The sequence below is a fragment of the Abramis brama genome (assembly GCF_963993115.1).
Source record: "Abramis brama genome assembly, chromosome: 12".
Taxonomy (NCBI): domain Eukaryota; kingdom Metazoa; phylum Chordata; class Actinopteri; order Cypriniformes; family Leuciscidae; genus Abramis; species Abramis brama.
The window spans coordinates 288,481-302,288 of NC_139974.1; the positions used below are offsets into that span (position 1 = coordinate 288,481).

The 13,808-nt window shown below is 38.1% G+C and overlaps 1 long non-coding RNA gene across 1 annotated transcript; it reads right to left on the reverse strand.

The window, feature by feature from the left end:
• Window positions 1-4,042: 4,042 nt before the first annotated feature.
• Window positions 4,043-12,059, reverse strand: LOC311093632. The gene is made up of 3 exons (XR_014608453.1): window positions 11,857-12,059; window positions 11,713-11,762; window positions 4,043-5,872 (listed from the first exon to the last, which is right to left on the reverse strand). It is a non-coding gene; the product is annotated as an uncharacterized lncRNA (long non-coding RNA).
• Window positions 12,060-13,808: the final 1,749 nt, after the last annotated feature.

Sequence of the window (13,808 nt, forward strand, 5' to 3'; positions counted from 1 at the left end):
GTGAATAATATATTTTGTACTAACTTAACAGTTCATTCTGATGTCATACAATATAACGATTATAAGATTATAATTTTTTTTTTTTTTTTTTTTTTGGTAACACTAAATTATTAATTTTCTGTATCAGAATCAGAATTTCTGGCGTTATTTTTAAGGGACCATTGTGGAAAAGGGGGCTAGAGATGGGAAATGTAATGGTCATTTTTTGCCACTATTAAAACAAGATGAAACATTGATTAAAATTAAGATACAAATCATACAAAACGAAATTCACTTTAAATAAAGTGAATTTCGTTTTGTATGATTTGTATCTTAATCTAAAAAATGCTGGGTTGTTTTAACCCAATGTTGGGTCAAATATGGACAAACCCAGCCGTTGGGTTACATTTTTAAAGTAACCAATGCAATTTGTCCATTTTTAAATTGCATTTTTGTCCATTTTTGATTTTGTCCACAATGCAATTTGTCCATTTTTAAACTGCATTTTTTAACCCAACGTTGGGTTAGTCCATATTTGACCCAACATTCGGTTAAAACAACCCAGCATTTTTTAGAGTCTTGGCAAAAAATGACGATTACATTTTCCATCTCTAGCCCCCTTTTCCACAATGGTCCCTTAAAAATAACGCCAGAAATTCTGATTCTGATACAGAAAATTCAGAAAATTAACGGAAAATTTGAATTTTCCTTAACCCTAAAACACAACACAATACAATACAATGCTTCAGTAAAAAATACATGGGAAAACTGTAAGAAATATCTTCTCGTATTATAGCCTAATACATGCTATTTTTTTGGACTGTAAATAATAAAGAGTTGTGAGATGTCTGTATTTCCATAATGGCTAATGCTAATTATTGTATTACGTTTTTCTTTTAAATGTGTATTTAAAAAAAAATAAAAAATTGTAGCCTATTGTATTTTTCTAAAATAAAATCTTGGATTTAATTGTTTCAGTCAAACTTGGACTCAGCACTTTTGGAATTGCCTATTTACTGGAGTAATTAAAAACTTGTTTTTAAAAAAAGAGTAAAAAAAAAGTGTTTTTTTTTTATTAGTCTTATTTAAATACCTTGAAGCAGCGGGATCTGCGGACGTCTCGTTCAAGCCATACAAAAATAAAAAAAAGTCTGGTCTGGTCATATAGTGATGTGGACCATCTCTGCAGTTCAGCACTCTATAGCCTAGTCGAGTCGCACCGTGTTTATTTATACCACTTTATACAATACAGCATATTGCTTTAAAGCCACAAATATCATAACTTCCTAGAGGCTTGCTGTAATAGAGACATGCAAGACATTCATTAAAAGCAGAAAGACATGCTGTTTCGGCCCCAAAGGCCGCGGAAACATGGTTCGTTTGTTACTCACTTTAATCCAAACCCGATGTTCTTGGTTTGCTTCTTTTTTTATTAAATCCAGGCCATTTTTTGATGAAACGTTGAATAAAATTAAGATACAAATTATACAAAACGAAATTCTGTAATAAAGTCTGTCTACAAAACAAAACTTAATGAAGTGGTTAAAATCTTCATGTGTCCCGTCATATTGCGCATGGAGTAGGCTAGGCCTATAGCTCTTACTCATGCTGTTCACTATTCATAATCAACAACATAAATGAAATAAAATAACAATAGCCTATTATAATATTTAAACATATATGTGAAACTGGCAAAGAGCGGATATTGAGAGGGGAGTCACGGTGAAAAGTAACTTGAAACTTGCTTTTTTAAATGGGAAGCGCGTTTTGGTTCACCCTCCGCCTATCAGGAAATTCATATACGAAACTTTGAAACATTATATTTATAAATGACTATCACTTGGAGAATAGCCGCCTTCGATGGTGAGTAGCCTACTGTACAGTGAATGTTTTTGTTACACATCAATAGGCTACAGAATAGGGCTGCACAATATTGAAGAAAAATGCGATAACTCATTAAATAATGCGATATTCGATATGCCATATGATAATCCTTAAAGTGTGTAACATAAATTATCTTTAAAATATATTTAAAATGATATAACCCATGTACGTGTTTCACATTCTTTTTGTGACAAGAAAACATCCCTACAACTAGTGAACATCAGTGTTTTACTGTAGCATACGAAGTGTTATTTTAACATCAGTGTAAACCACGGGGTTTAGGGGTTCAAGTTATCCTACATTAGGGTTATTTAACAACAGAAACTGAATAATCACATGTAAAAATAAAACAAAAACATTAGTTTCACTGTTTGAATTAAATATAGGCATACCGGTATACTGATTCTTATTAAAGCTACAACAGTTATTCAGCCAAGAGCGAGTGATTTTATCTTCGTCTTTGGCTCATGACCCCAAACATTGGGTTAAAACAAACAATACGGTCGGACCTTGGATCCGAACCCCTGTCATTAAGAGCAAAATGATACCCCTGCCTGTGCACGCAGGCCAATGCCCTATTGAACGTAGTAAGATTGCTGGGAAATCTAATGTATTTTACAGACATGAATGTAAACAGAGGCTAAAATCATACCCACATATGATAAAGGAAAAAGAAGGATACACGTGCCCAATGAAGAAATAAAAAATATGACACGATAAAAGTCCAAACACTAGCAACGTTAGAAAAACAGAACCGATCATTCAGATCGACAATCTACTACATATGTCTGTCCATTTGCTTCATTAGATGGGCTGAACTTTGAAGAAAAGGGAGGGGCTGATTATAATATTATACAAAACGCCGCTTTTTACGCCGTCTTTGCCAGACAGAAGCGCCGCAAATTACGGCGTATTATGGATGGCCTACGGCGTCAGAAACGGCGTCATTGGCTGGATCAAAAAAACGCCGATAATGACGGCGATTTTGCTTTGCAAACGGCGTAATTTGCGGCGTTTGTACCACAGAACGCCGTACTTTGCGGCGTCTTTTCGTCTTAAACGCCGTAAACACCGGCGTTTTGAGAATGAAAGGCGTTTCGTTAGTGGCGAAATTTGACCCATTTGGCGTTCCATATTTTTCAACGTTTTCCACACGTCTAATGCTGACGTCAGTCCACAAAAGTTCGTTAGTGGAAAAAAGGATGGAGACGGGTCAGCTTGCTGTGGATCGTGTGTTTTATTAGATAAGTCTTTTCCAAACAATAATCGCGCTCAGTGCGCTCCCTCACACACTATTCAATAACTTTCTCAAACAAAACAGCGGCTTCTTCTCGTGAGACGACAGGCAGAGATACACACACACGCGCTTTCTCCCATCACAGAGATCGCTGGACCACAAGTGATAAAACTTTTTTTTTTTAAAGTTATATTGCATTACACAACTGGTACATTCCTATCAAGTCTTTTTTTACCTGGGAATGGAACCTGTGATAATGGCATTGCAAGCACCAACGCTCTACTGTTTGAGCTATAGCACTACACCTTCGTATGTGTCTCCAGTTATCACCTGATGCTGAGACGATCAAATAGAGTTTTTGGAAAATGGTCTTAAATAAATATAAATAATCTGTATTCATATATATTAATCATGTTGATAATAACAATGTTGATATTTGTAAATAAATAAAAAATGTTCATGTCAATTTCCTGCACCTGTCTTAGACGTCCACATGGCGTCACAGTCTGCACCTTCAGGGAACCAAAATCTGACTTCCAAACATGACGTAGAAAAGACCTCATTTGGAGGTAACTTTGCAAACCTAGATCATGTCAATTTCCTGCACCTGTCTTAGACGTCCACATAACATCCAGAAAATTACCTATTCCGGCATCCAGGTGGGGTCATGGCAGTAAAGGTAAATAGCAGACCTAGATTGCACGTTGCATAAAGGTCAAAAATTGGTCTTGGACCGACTGACGCAATATAGACATGATCTGCCTGTCCAATAGACATCTGATGTTTAGTGGGCCCTGTCTTCCAATCCTAGTGATGTCCCTGACTACAACATTACTAACATATAATTATGTTATTAACTGAAAGCTCTTGAGTTGATGATAATTCTGTTCTCTGTTAGAGATTCACTCTTCTACAAGCCGGACGAGAAAACATGAGACAAAGGAAAGGAAGAACAGATTTATTAAATAAATGAGTTGTGTGTTTGTTGTGAGAGAATGACAATCAACAGCAGTGAGATGGAGAATCACCAGTTTAGAAACATCTCGTCTTATATCAGAGAGAGAATCTCTTCACAAACACAAATGAATTACACTCTTACACAAGAAATGAGGAGAGGACAGAAACAGACTGAACAAAAAAAACCCAGAAACACATGAATCTGTTAAATTCACTCTTTCCAGATAAAAAAAAAAAAGCTATAATAAATGATCTGGGGGTATTTTGAGCTGAAATTTCACACACACATTCTGGGGACACCAAATATTTGAAATACATATTGTGAAAAAGGGCATAATATGTCATCTTTAAATGTTTACATCAGAGCAGACATTTTTAAATATCCTGCTTTTAGACATAACCAATAACAAAATAATGTTCAATGCCTTTGATAGATCTATAGATTTGATAAAAAGCAATTGTTTGTAGAAAGCCACTGGTTTCCTTAATTAAAAATTTACTGGATGCACTTTCCACTTGTGTAGCCCACCAAGGGAAAAAAAGATTCCTCAAATATTTAGAGATTTCTTCTAAATTTTGATTACAAAATTCAGATTTATTTTCACCATAAGATAATTTTTTTATTTGATTCATACATTCCTCAAACTTTTCCAAACCATGATTTTTAAAATAATCAAAAGTTTTAATTTGATTTTGACAACTAAATAAATTTGAAACAATTTTATAAAGTGTCCCTATGTTTTTAGGATTGTTTATATTTTTTAAAAATGTCTTAAGATTATATTTTGGTTTTTCTGTAGTCTGAAACATTAAGAATGGTTTATTTTGACATGCAGGAATAACTTTTTTGTAAATCGGGTCAATTAATTCCATTTTTTGACAATTTTCTTTTTCTTTCTCAGAGACAATTGTATAATTGCTTTCAAATGTTTGGGACTCGTAAGTGTAAGTGCAAACTTTAAGACGCTTACCCGGTAAAATCTTTTCATATGGGCCACTAATTCCCCAGGGCTCACTACAACCAATATCCATTATCATTCCATGCTTTTCATATAGTTTATTTGCTATATCAATGGCTTGATTGAGGCAGGACACCTTGTTGTGCCTTTTAAAACAGAGTGTATAATGAGAGTATATCAGTACTTTTTTATACGGACAATCATTTTTACTTAAAATATCATTTAGTTGTTCAAATATTTTATCTTCACTGTGTATTTCACCCCCTTGTTCTGGCTTATACATTTTTGGACATTTTTCAGTGCTATTTGGTATATTGTCCCAATTATCCTTATCAATTGAGCCATCTTTCTTTATTAAAATCATAAAAGCAAACTGTTTGCTTTGCTTTTTAAACATATTCATATACTTATTAAACATATTCTTATACTTATTATTAAACATATTCATATACTTATTAAACATATTCATATTCTTATTAAACATATTCATATGCTTATTAAACATAGAATTAATAAATGGTTTGTGACAAAATGTTTTTTTATAATGATTAGCATTTATTTCTAGATAAATAATATATTTTAAGGATTCTAGTTTAGAACAATTTGCAAATTTGCAAACAAAATCTCTACAAAGTTCATCCATCTTTTCGAACTGTGGAGTCAGAGGAACCTGGCTAAAGTCTCTGCAGGGTCTGTGGTCTGGGACGAGGCTTGGCGACGTCTCTCTTCCCGGCTCGTCCATCGCGGCGGGCCGTCCTCCACTGTCCGTCATGAGCTTGCGTGAATCGTCCGTGCAGCTCGCGTGGCTAAACCCTGGGGCTGGAGTGGGGCTGGTGTCGTCCTTGCTCTTCAGCATCTAAATCAGAGAACAACAAGATCAGTTTAAATACACTTACAGAGAAATCTGGCCAGAGGTCAGTACAAGGCAAGAGTCTTCTGGTGAAGAACTCTTTAATACAATATAAGGCTCACCTTTATCCACAGAATATAGCGCTTTTTACAATACAGAGATTAAATAGACTGTATTTACAATACACTAATTAAATCTAACGATTGATTATTATATAACGTCAAACCGTGCAAATTATAATTTGTTCTCAAATGTTTAATGTTAAAAACATCAGCGTTGCGTGACTACATTTAATGCCCCTCAGATATTATGCTTGTTTGCGCATGGGCCGCTCGCAGTCTCTGTTTTTCTGTAGCCGAGTTGAAGTCTTGCATTTTACAGCTGGTGAATCTCCAGCTGGTGATTGTAGTTTGAACCTTTCTGGATCCGCCATCAAATTAATTAATTAATTTTCTAGCACTTTTAGAGTCCAGTTTATTTTGTAAAATATATATTTTGTGTAAAAAATATATTTGCTTCACACATTTGCTTTTTGTTTGCACTTTCCTTTTTTGATCCTTAGGTTTGTATTTCAAGACATTCATGAATCACAACCATTTAAGTTCAGATCTGTGCTCTAAAAGGGGAATGTGACAGTTAATAGATTAAGAAGTCAGATAATCCTAAACTAATTCAAACAGATCAGAATAACTCACCATGTATGGGGTTAGAATTGTTGCATTATTCCAAATAAATAGATTGATATTCACAAACAAATGTAAAGAGTTTCACAAAAATGTATAAAACTCACAAATAAATAAAATGAGATTTGCAAATTTATGTCACAAACAAAGCTCAGCCTGGCATTTATTTGTGAATCGCTTCTTGTGCATTTGTAAATTCCCTCATGCAACTGGATTTTGAAACACTTTTAGACAAATCCACAAATAAGTGGACTCCACCCACCGTTTACTCAAGCCAATCAGATAACAGCTACACTGAGCTGACCAATCGTAGCACGTTTTCACTTCAACAATCATGGTAGGCCTTTACACTCGGGGCGGGAACTGAATCTGATTAATTTTGTCCCCTTGAAAGGAAGAGCTGTAATATGGGCGCTTTGTTCAAATTGAGCTGTTTGTGTGGTTAAAACACCCTGTATAACACTTCTCTATATTTCCATCAGGATAAACTCATTATGATCATCACAAACTCCCAATTATCTTCCCTGATGCCGTAGGCTAATGGCTAATATAATAGGCTAATGTATAACTAACATGTTTGCAATGTTAACACATTTTGCCCATAACGTCTGTTTTCTTACCTGCAGATACAGGTGTCTGCAATCTGCATAATCTTCCTGATTGACTGGTGCTGGCTACATGAAAATTCATAACCCGCGATCCAGTCTACACTGGACGAGCGTGACACCATGATTCACTGACAGTAAACGGCTGCCCGTTCATTCGCTCAGTCCAGTGTCGGCAGCCTCGCACGATGAAATGGCCAAACGGATGATTTTGTCTTTTAAAGCCCAACTGGACCAAGAGCTCATTGCTGCCCAGCCAGTCAACCTATTTTCTGGGTTTGGAACTGGACTCTGTGGCAATGACGGCCCGGCTGTCGACACCTGGCCGCGTCTTTCCAGTTGGGCAACGCCGCACCTCTAAAAACATTTCAGAGGATGCTGGGCTGTATGGCTTCAGCTGCAGCAGTGCTTCAGCTGGGTCTATTGCGTATGCGCCCGCTACAACGCTGGCTGAACGCTCGAGTGCCTCACAGAGCCTGGGCGTCCGGCGGCATTCGAATCAGAGTGACTCAGAGCTACGTTTCAGCACTAGAGCCCTGGTTAGCGGCCGACTGGTACCAGCGGGGAGTGACAATGGGAGCTATCTCACACCGCAAAGTTATCTCGACGGACGCTTCCACCTCAGGTTGGGGCGCTCTTTTCGAAGGCAAACCGGTCTTTGGCCTGTGGTCAGACCAGGAGAAATGCCTCCACATAAACTGTTTGGAGATGATAGCGGTCGAGAACGCGCTCAGGCGCTTCCTCCCATATATACGGGACCACCACATGCTAGTCCGCTCGGACAACATGTCCGTGGTGTCCTACGTGAACCGACAGGGCGGTGTCAGATCCAGGACCTCTGCAATCTGAGAGAACGTCTTCTCATGTGGGCTCATCCCTCGCTGCGCTCGCTGAGAGTAGCGCACATGCCGGGCCACCTGAACATCGGCCCAGACAGACTGTCCAGAGACAACATTCCCCCAGGAGAATGTTGCGTCAAGATACAATGCTCACTGCCTGACGTTTTTCTCAAAGAGCGAGGACGCGCTGGCCCAAACCTGGCCCAGCCTCCCGCTTTACGCCTTCCCTCTGATCTCCCTGTTACCACAGGTGATCAAGAGGATCAGGGAAGCGCGCCACTCAGTGCTCCTCATAGCCACGCGATGGGAGAACCAAATCTGGTACCCAGAGCTAGTGAGGCTGTCGCACAAAGCCCCATGGCCGAACCTGGTGAGGAGAGATCTTCTCTCTCAAGCCGGTGGATCAATCTGGCATCCCCATCCAGAGCGCTGTCTCTGCATGCGTGGATAATCATCGGATACCCGTTGACCTGCCAGAAGGGGTTGTGAACACGATCACGCAGTCTAGAGCTCCTTCTACAAGAAGACTCTACGCGTCTTGGTCAGTGTTCTCTAAATGGTGCGCTACTAAGAGCCTGGATCCACGCGCATGCAGGGTCCCGCGAGTGCTCTCCTTCCTACAAGAGCTGTTGGACAAGGGCAGGTCCCCTTCCACGCTCAAAGTGTATGTTGCGGCTATTGCAGCGTTCACGGAGACGACGCGCAGCCGTGCAGTAGGAAGGAACGAGCTCATCATCCGCTTCCTTAGAGGAGCTAGGAGGATGAACCCCCCGCGGCCCCCCTCGGTTCCTATTTGGGATCTTTCTTTGGTCCTGGAGGCCCTGAAAGCGTTTCCCTTTGAACCGTTAGATTCTGTGGATCTGAAATACCTCTCGCTCAAAACCGTTTTTCTGATAGCTCTGTCATCAGTAAAATGTGTGGCGGATCTACACGCGCTATCTGTTAACCCCGCATGTCTCGAGTTCGGACCAAATGACTCCAAGGTCATCCTCAAACGGAGACACGGTTACGTCCCCAAAGCGATTGGCACTCCCTTTAGGGCGCATATCATCTCCCTATTGGCTCTGCCAGCATCCGATAGCGAGGGTGATGATAACCTCCTATGCCCCGTCAGGGCGCTGAGAGTTTACATCACACGCTCCGCCGCCTTCAGGCGTTCTGAGCAGCTCGTTGTTTCGTTTGGTGGGCGCTCTAAAGGTCTCGCCGCCTCAAAACATAGCCTGTCCAGATGGAGAGTGTATGCTATCGCAGCAGCTTATGCGTCCAAACACCTGCAGTGCCCTCTGGGCATCAGAGCCCACTCCACTAGAGGCATGGCCTCGTTGTGGGCCTGGTCCAGCGGGGTTTCTATTCACGACATTTGTATGGCGGCAGGCTGGGCTTCCCCATCTACATTTGTGAGATTTTATAATCTGGAAGTTCCTGCCTTGCAGGCTAAACTGCTATCAGTTTAAGTGATATGTATGTTCTGCCCAGTTGTTCATGTGCAGACTACTCTCGTGTACTACTAGCTTTTCTGGTGAACTGCACTAAGGGATGAGATTCTCTATATACAGACCGGCAAAGCCCTGCAAAAACACTGCAAGGTGTTCGCTAAAATATTAGTGGGGACAATTTTGTCATCTTAAATTATTTATTGGGACTAGTACCTAGCGCCCCCCCCCCTTAAACTTACGTCCATGATGCCTTCACATACTGAGCAATGCCAAGAGCGAGAAATCAAATTACAGAAGTGTCTTAGATGTGTCTGAGAACCACATTTCCAATAAAAGTTCGGAAATATCAAATAAAAATAAAAACGTTTGAGGCCTATACTTTCACAGCAAACACATCAGCGGTTTCACATCACTGTAAAATTACCTTTATGTATGTTACTATATTTGATGTAACATTATTGGTTAATTATAACCTGTGAAGGTTGAGACAGGTGACAATGCTTTGGTATAAAGTTATTTAAACATTTAAATGTATAAGAGTACTGTAACTCAATATCTGAATGGATTGTAAATTTATTATTGTTTCTTTGCTTCGGTTATTGAGGTAACAGTAAATTTAAAGTGTTATTTAAAAAATGTATTTTGTAATGCAATACTGATTTTCCTGTATTTCTGTATATTTCTATATACTTTTTTATGTTTATTCTGATGTTTTATTGCTGTTATGTTTCTCTATTGTCCACTATTAGAATATATCATATGATACAGGTTGAGATCAGTTCAGATAGGAATAAGAAACTGATATCTTACTATCTCCTGTTGCACTTTAGTATTAATATTATGTTTAGATTAGTTTGCAGTTATTAATGTTTAGATGTCTGATGTTCTTCTTGTTTTCCAGCACAAATATCTAAACGTTCTTAAATCAAGATAAATTTACTGGAGAAGCAAAAGGACTGAAGATATTACGTCTTAATGTCTTGCAGTGAAGCAAAAGTTAATTTGGACTTTGATTCTACAATGAAAGATTAATTCACAGAGATCAAAGTTGTTACTAAAGAATCATCATCTTTTACTAAAGAAGTAGAATCATTCATTATTATAGTGAAATCATTTACAGCTGGAACCTGAAAGTCTTCCACCTGAAGAAAAGCAGTAGCCTAAGTAGAAACATTTAAAAACGTCTCACACAACAATAGATAAACTGTTCCTCTGTATCGATTGCTGAATCACTGATTAACAAATACAATTTTAAATGTTTTTATACGCATGTTTGATTATTGCACAGTGAATAATGTGGCTTACACTTTAAAACACATTTCTTAGGTTCACTAAACATTTCATTAGAAGCAGTGAAACCACCAACAGGGAATACTATAGTGCTGATGAGTCCCATCGTCTAGCTAGCCAACCCTAGCACAGTACATGTACCAAGCTCTTCTTTTAATAAATAGAAAGAAATAGATAGAAGTAGTAGTAGTAATGGGTCAAGTGTTGACTAAAAAGATGCTTTAGTCGTTTCTAAAGACTCAAGTTGAGTTCGGCAGGTCATTCAACAGAAAAGTGACTTTGTGCCTTTTTTTTTTTTTTTTTTTTTTTTGCAGTATAAACTTCACACTTGGAACACAGCTTGGTTAGACATATGGCTTAGATTTTATAGCAATTTTCTAGAGCAAATTATTTTGTAGAATTTATATTTTGTGTAAAAAATGTGTACGTTTGCTTCACAGTAAACTTAAACTTCTATAATTCGTCTTTGCCTATTGCACTCTTGGTCGTGTGATGTTGCTCAACTAAACCATAAGTCATAAATCATAAATATAAAAACTGCACTCATTAGTTTTGATTTCTTCACGAGAGTCTCTCACACACAGATAGGCTGCGCAAGCCTTAACGGGCACGACCTCGTTAATAACACATTATCCATTATCAATAGCCATTTACACTGAATGTAATAAAATCAGTATCATTCTCGCATTTCAATGCTTCCTTAGTTATGTTTTGTTAGTGCCGTTTAATCAGGCTAAGTATAATTCTCTTCACTTGCCCTAAAGCAGACGAGCGTTACTGTCGAGCCCTGTCTCTGTGTTACCGATCCAGTATAACTCTTTTAAAGGCAACATAAATTCAATTATTACACACAGCCATTAATATTCCTCTTAAAAGCGGGTCACATTTGCAAAAGAAGAAAAAGACTCACTGCTTTAAAGCATAATAATAACATCAGCACATGATGAAGCAGCGTCTGAAGCAGTGAACGTGAACATCAGTTTAAATACTTACAGAGAGAGATGTTTCGGTAGAATCCGCCGGGAGTCTTCTGGTGAAGAACTCTATAATGGAAACCAGGAGTCAGAAAAAGAGAAATGAGGAAAAGATCATAAGCACTGTAGTCCAAACTAACTCAATCAGATCAGAATAACTTACCCCTCATTTTTTTTATCAGGTTCCGGGGCAGGAGCCACCAATACATTACTTTCTCTTAGATGGAGAGACTCTGTATGTCGGCCTACAGATTAGTCACAGCTAATAGAACTGAATGCCTGATTAACTCCTGCCCCGGGATCAAATTTAAATTTTCTTAAAATATAGCTTTTGTTAAAGTAGTTGGTTTGGTGGATCATGTAAATGAAAAGCTGGTAAATGATTGCTCATTTATAGTCTGATAAAGCCCAACCCTTTGAGGTCATGATGATGCGAATAACAATGTTGTTCGTCTCGATTAACCTGTGCCGTCACGAACGCTGCTAAGAGCGAGAAAGATCAAATTACATAAATGTCTGATTTCATAACCCTGATCAGCATCTGCTTTATTCAAACTTATTCAACCTGAAACACTTTCTTCTGAACGCAAACCCTCAGCTTTCCGCCGCTAACAACATTTCTCTTGGTTATGTGAACTTTAAGGGAACATTTCATCGTATTATTCTTCAATCATTATGGAACGTTAATCTTGAATGTTCTCTGAACGTTCTGATACAGGAAGTAACATTTAAAAAACATCAGACGAACGTCCAACTAAAACGTGTTAGAAAAGAAACGCTCCATGATCGATGTATAAATAATGTTTTGGTGCTAGTGTTTTGAGAACATTATTAAAGACCAGATGTTACTGTAAGAATGTGAGTTCATAACTTTGAGGGAACGTCCCCTGTTCTCTGGGTCCAAACTAAAACAGTTCATAAAATCCAATGATGTTATTAATATGTCATCTTACATGCTAATAAATTAACAGTTTCTCTGTTTCTGTATTTGTGTTCTTGTGTTTCTCAAGACGCCACAGATACAGTGAGTGTACTGAGTGTGTGTTTCTGTTTCCTATAAAGTGAAACTTACACAACACTCCTACACCAACTCTGTAAAATGTATGATGATCTTACTAATGAAATGTAGTGATTATAACTTATTTTTAATAAGTTTGTTGACCTTATGGAGTTTAACTAAGTAACGACAACTTTTTAGCACAGAAAGTTATTAAAGCTAATAGATTCAATTATCCTCTACTTAAAATAATGAGTATTGTGAAATTGGTCATGCGCAGTTCTACATGTTCAACCGTTTTGGATCTTTTAAGTTTTGTTTACCTGGACTTTTAATGGAGGGACAGAAATCTCCTAGATTTCATTAAAAAAATATTTCAAATCTAACCAAAGTCTCATGTTTGGAACGTCATGAGGGAGAGTAAATGATGAAAGAATTTACATTATTGGGTGAACTAACCCTTAAAAATGGTTGTTGTTGCACTAAAATCAACCTTCTTTTTAATTAAAGTGTTAAAATGTCACCCGTCAACCTAAAGTGAACACTTTTTTTAAAGAGCACCGTTTTACTTATTTCTGTTAAATATGTTTTTTCTAAGAGTCAAAATTAAGCAAACATTGATTTTTACTGCGTCAGCTATTCAGTTTCTTGTCAAAAGACTCTCAGTATTCTTTTATTCATCAGTCATGATTTGTTGTAATGCATATTGTTACATTAATAAAACATGTTTCGAATGTGCCAGAATGGCATTGTTTGCTGCTGTAACGACCACCAGCTGGAGTTGCCCTTGAGAGCCACCAGAGGGCACTCCACATAAGACTATTATCACTCTCAAACTACATTTCCCAGAACTCACTGCCTGGACTCATTTTCACTTATCACTGATCACATTCACCTGTACCTCATTCACTGATTGCATTCACCTTTGTCTTATCATCCTGTTAGTCTCAGTCTATATATACCTTGTCCATTCATTCATTCACTCACCGCAAAGTCTTGTTTAAGTGTTACACTGCAATTCCGAGCGGTTTCCCTGGTTTCTTGTCTTTTGGTTTATTTGGATTTCTTGCCCTGTTCCCTGGATTACTCTTTTGCCTCTGGTCCCTGCCTGTTTTGTT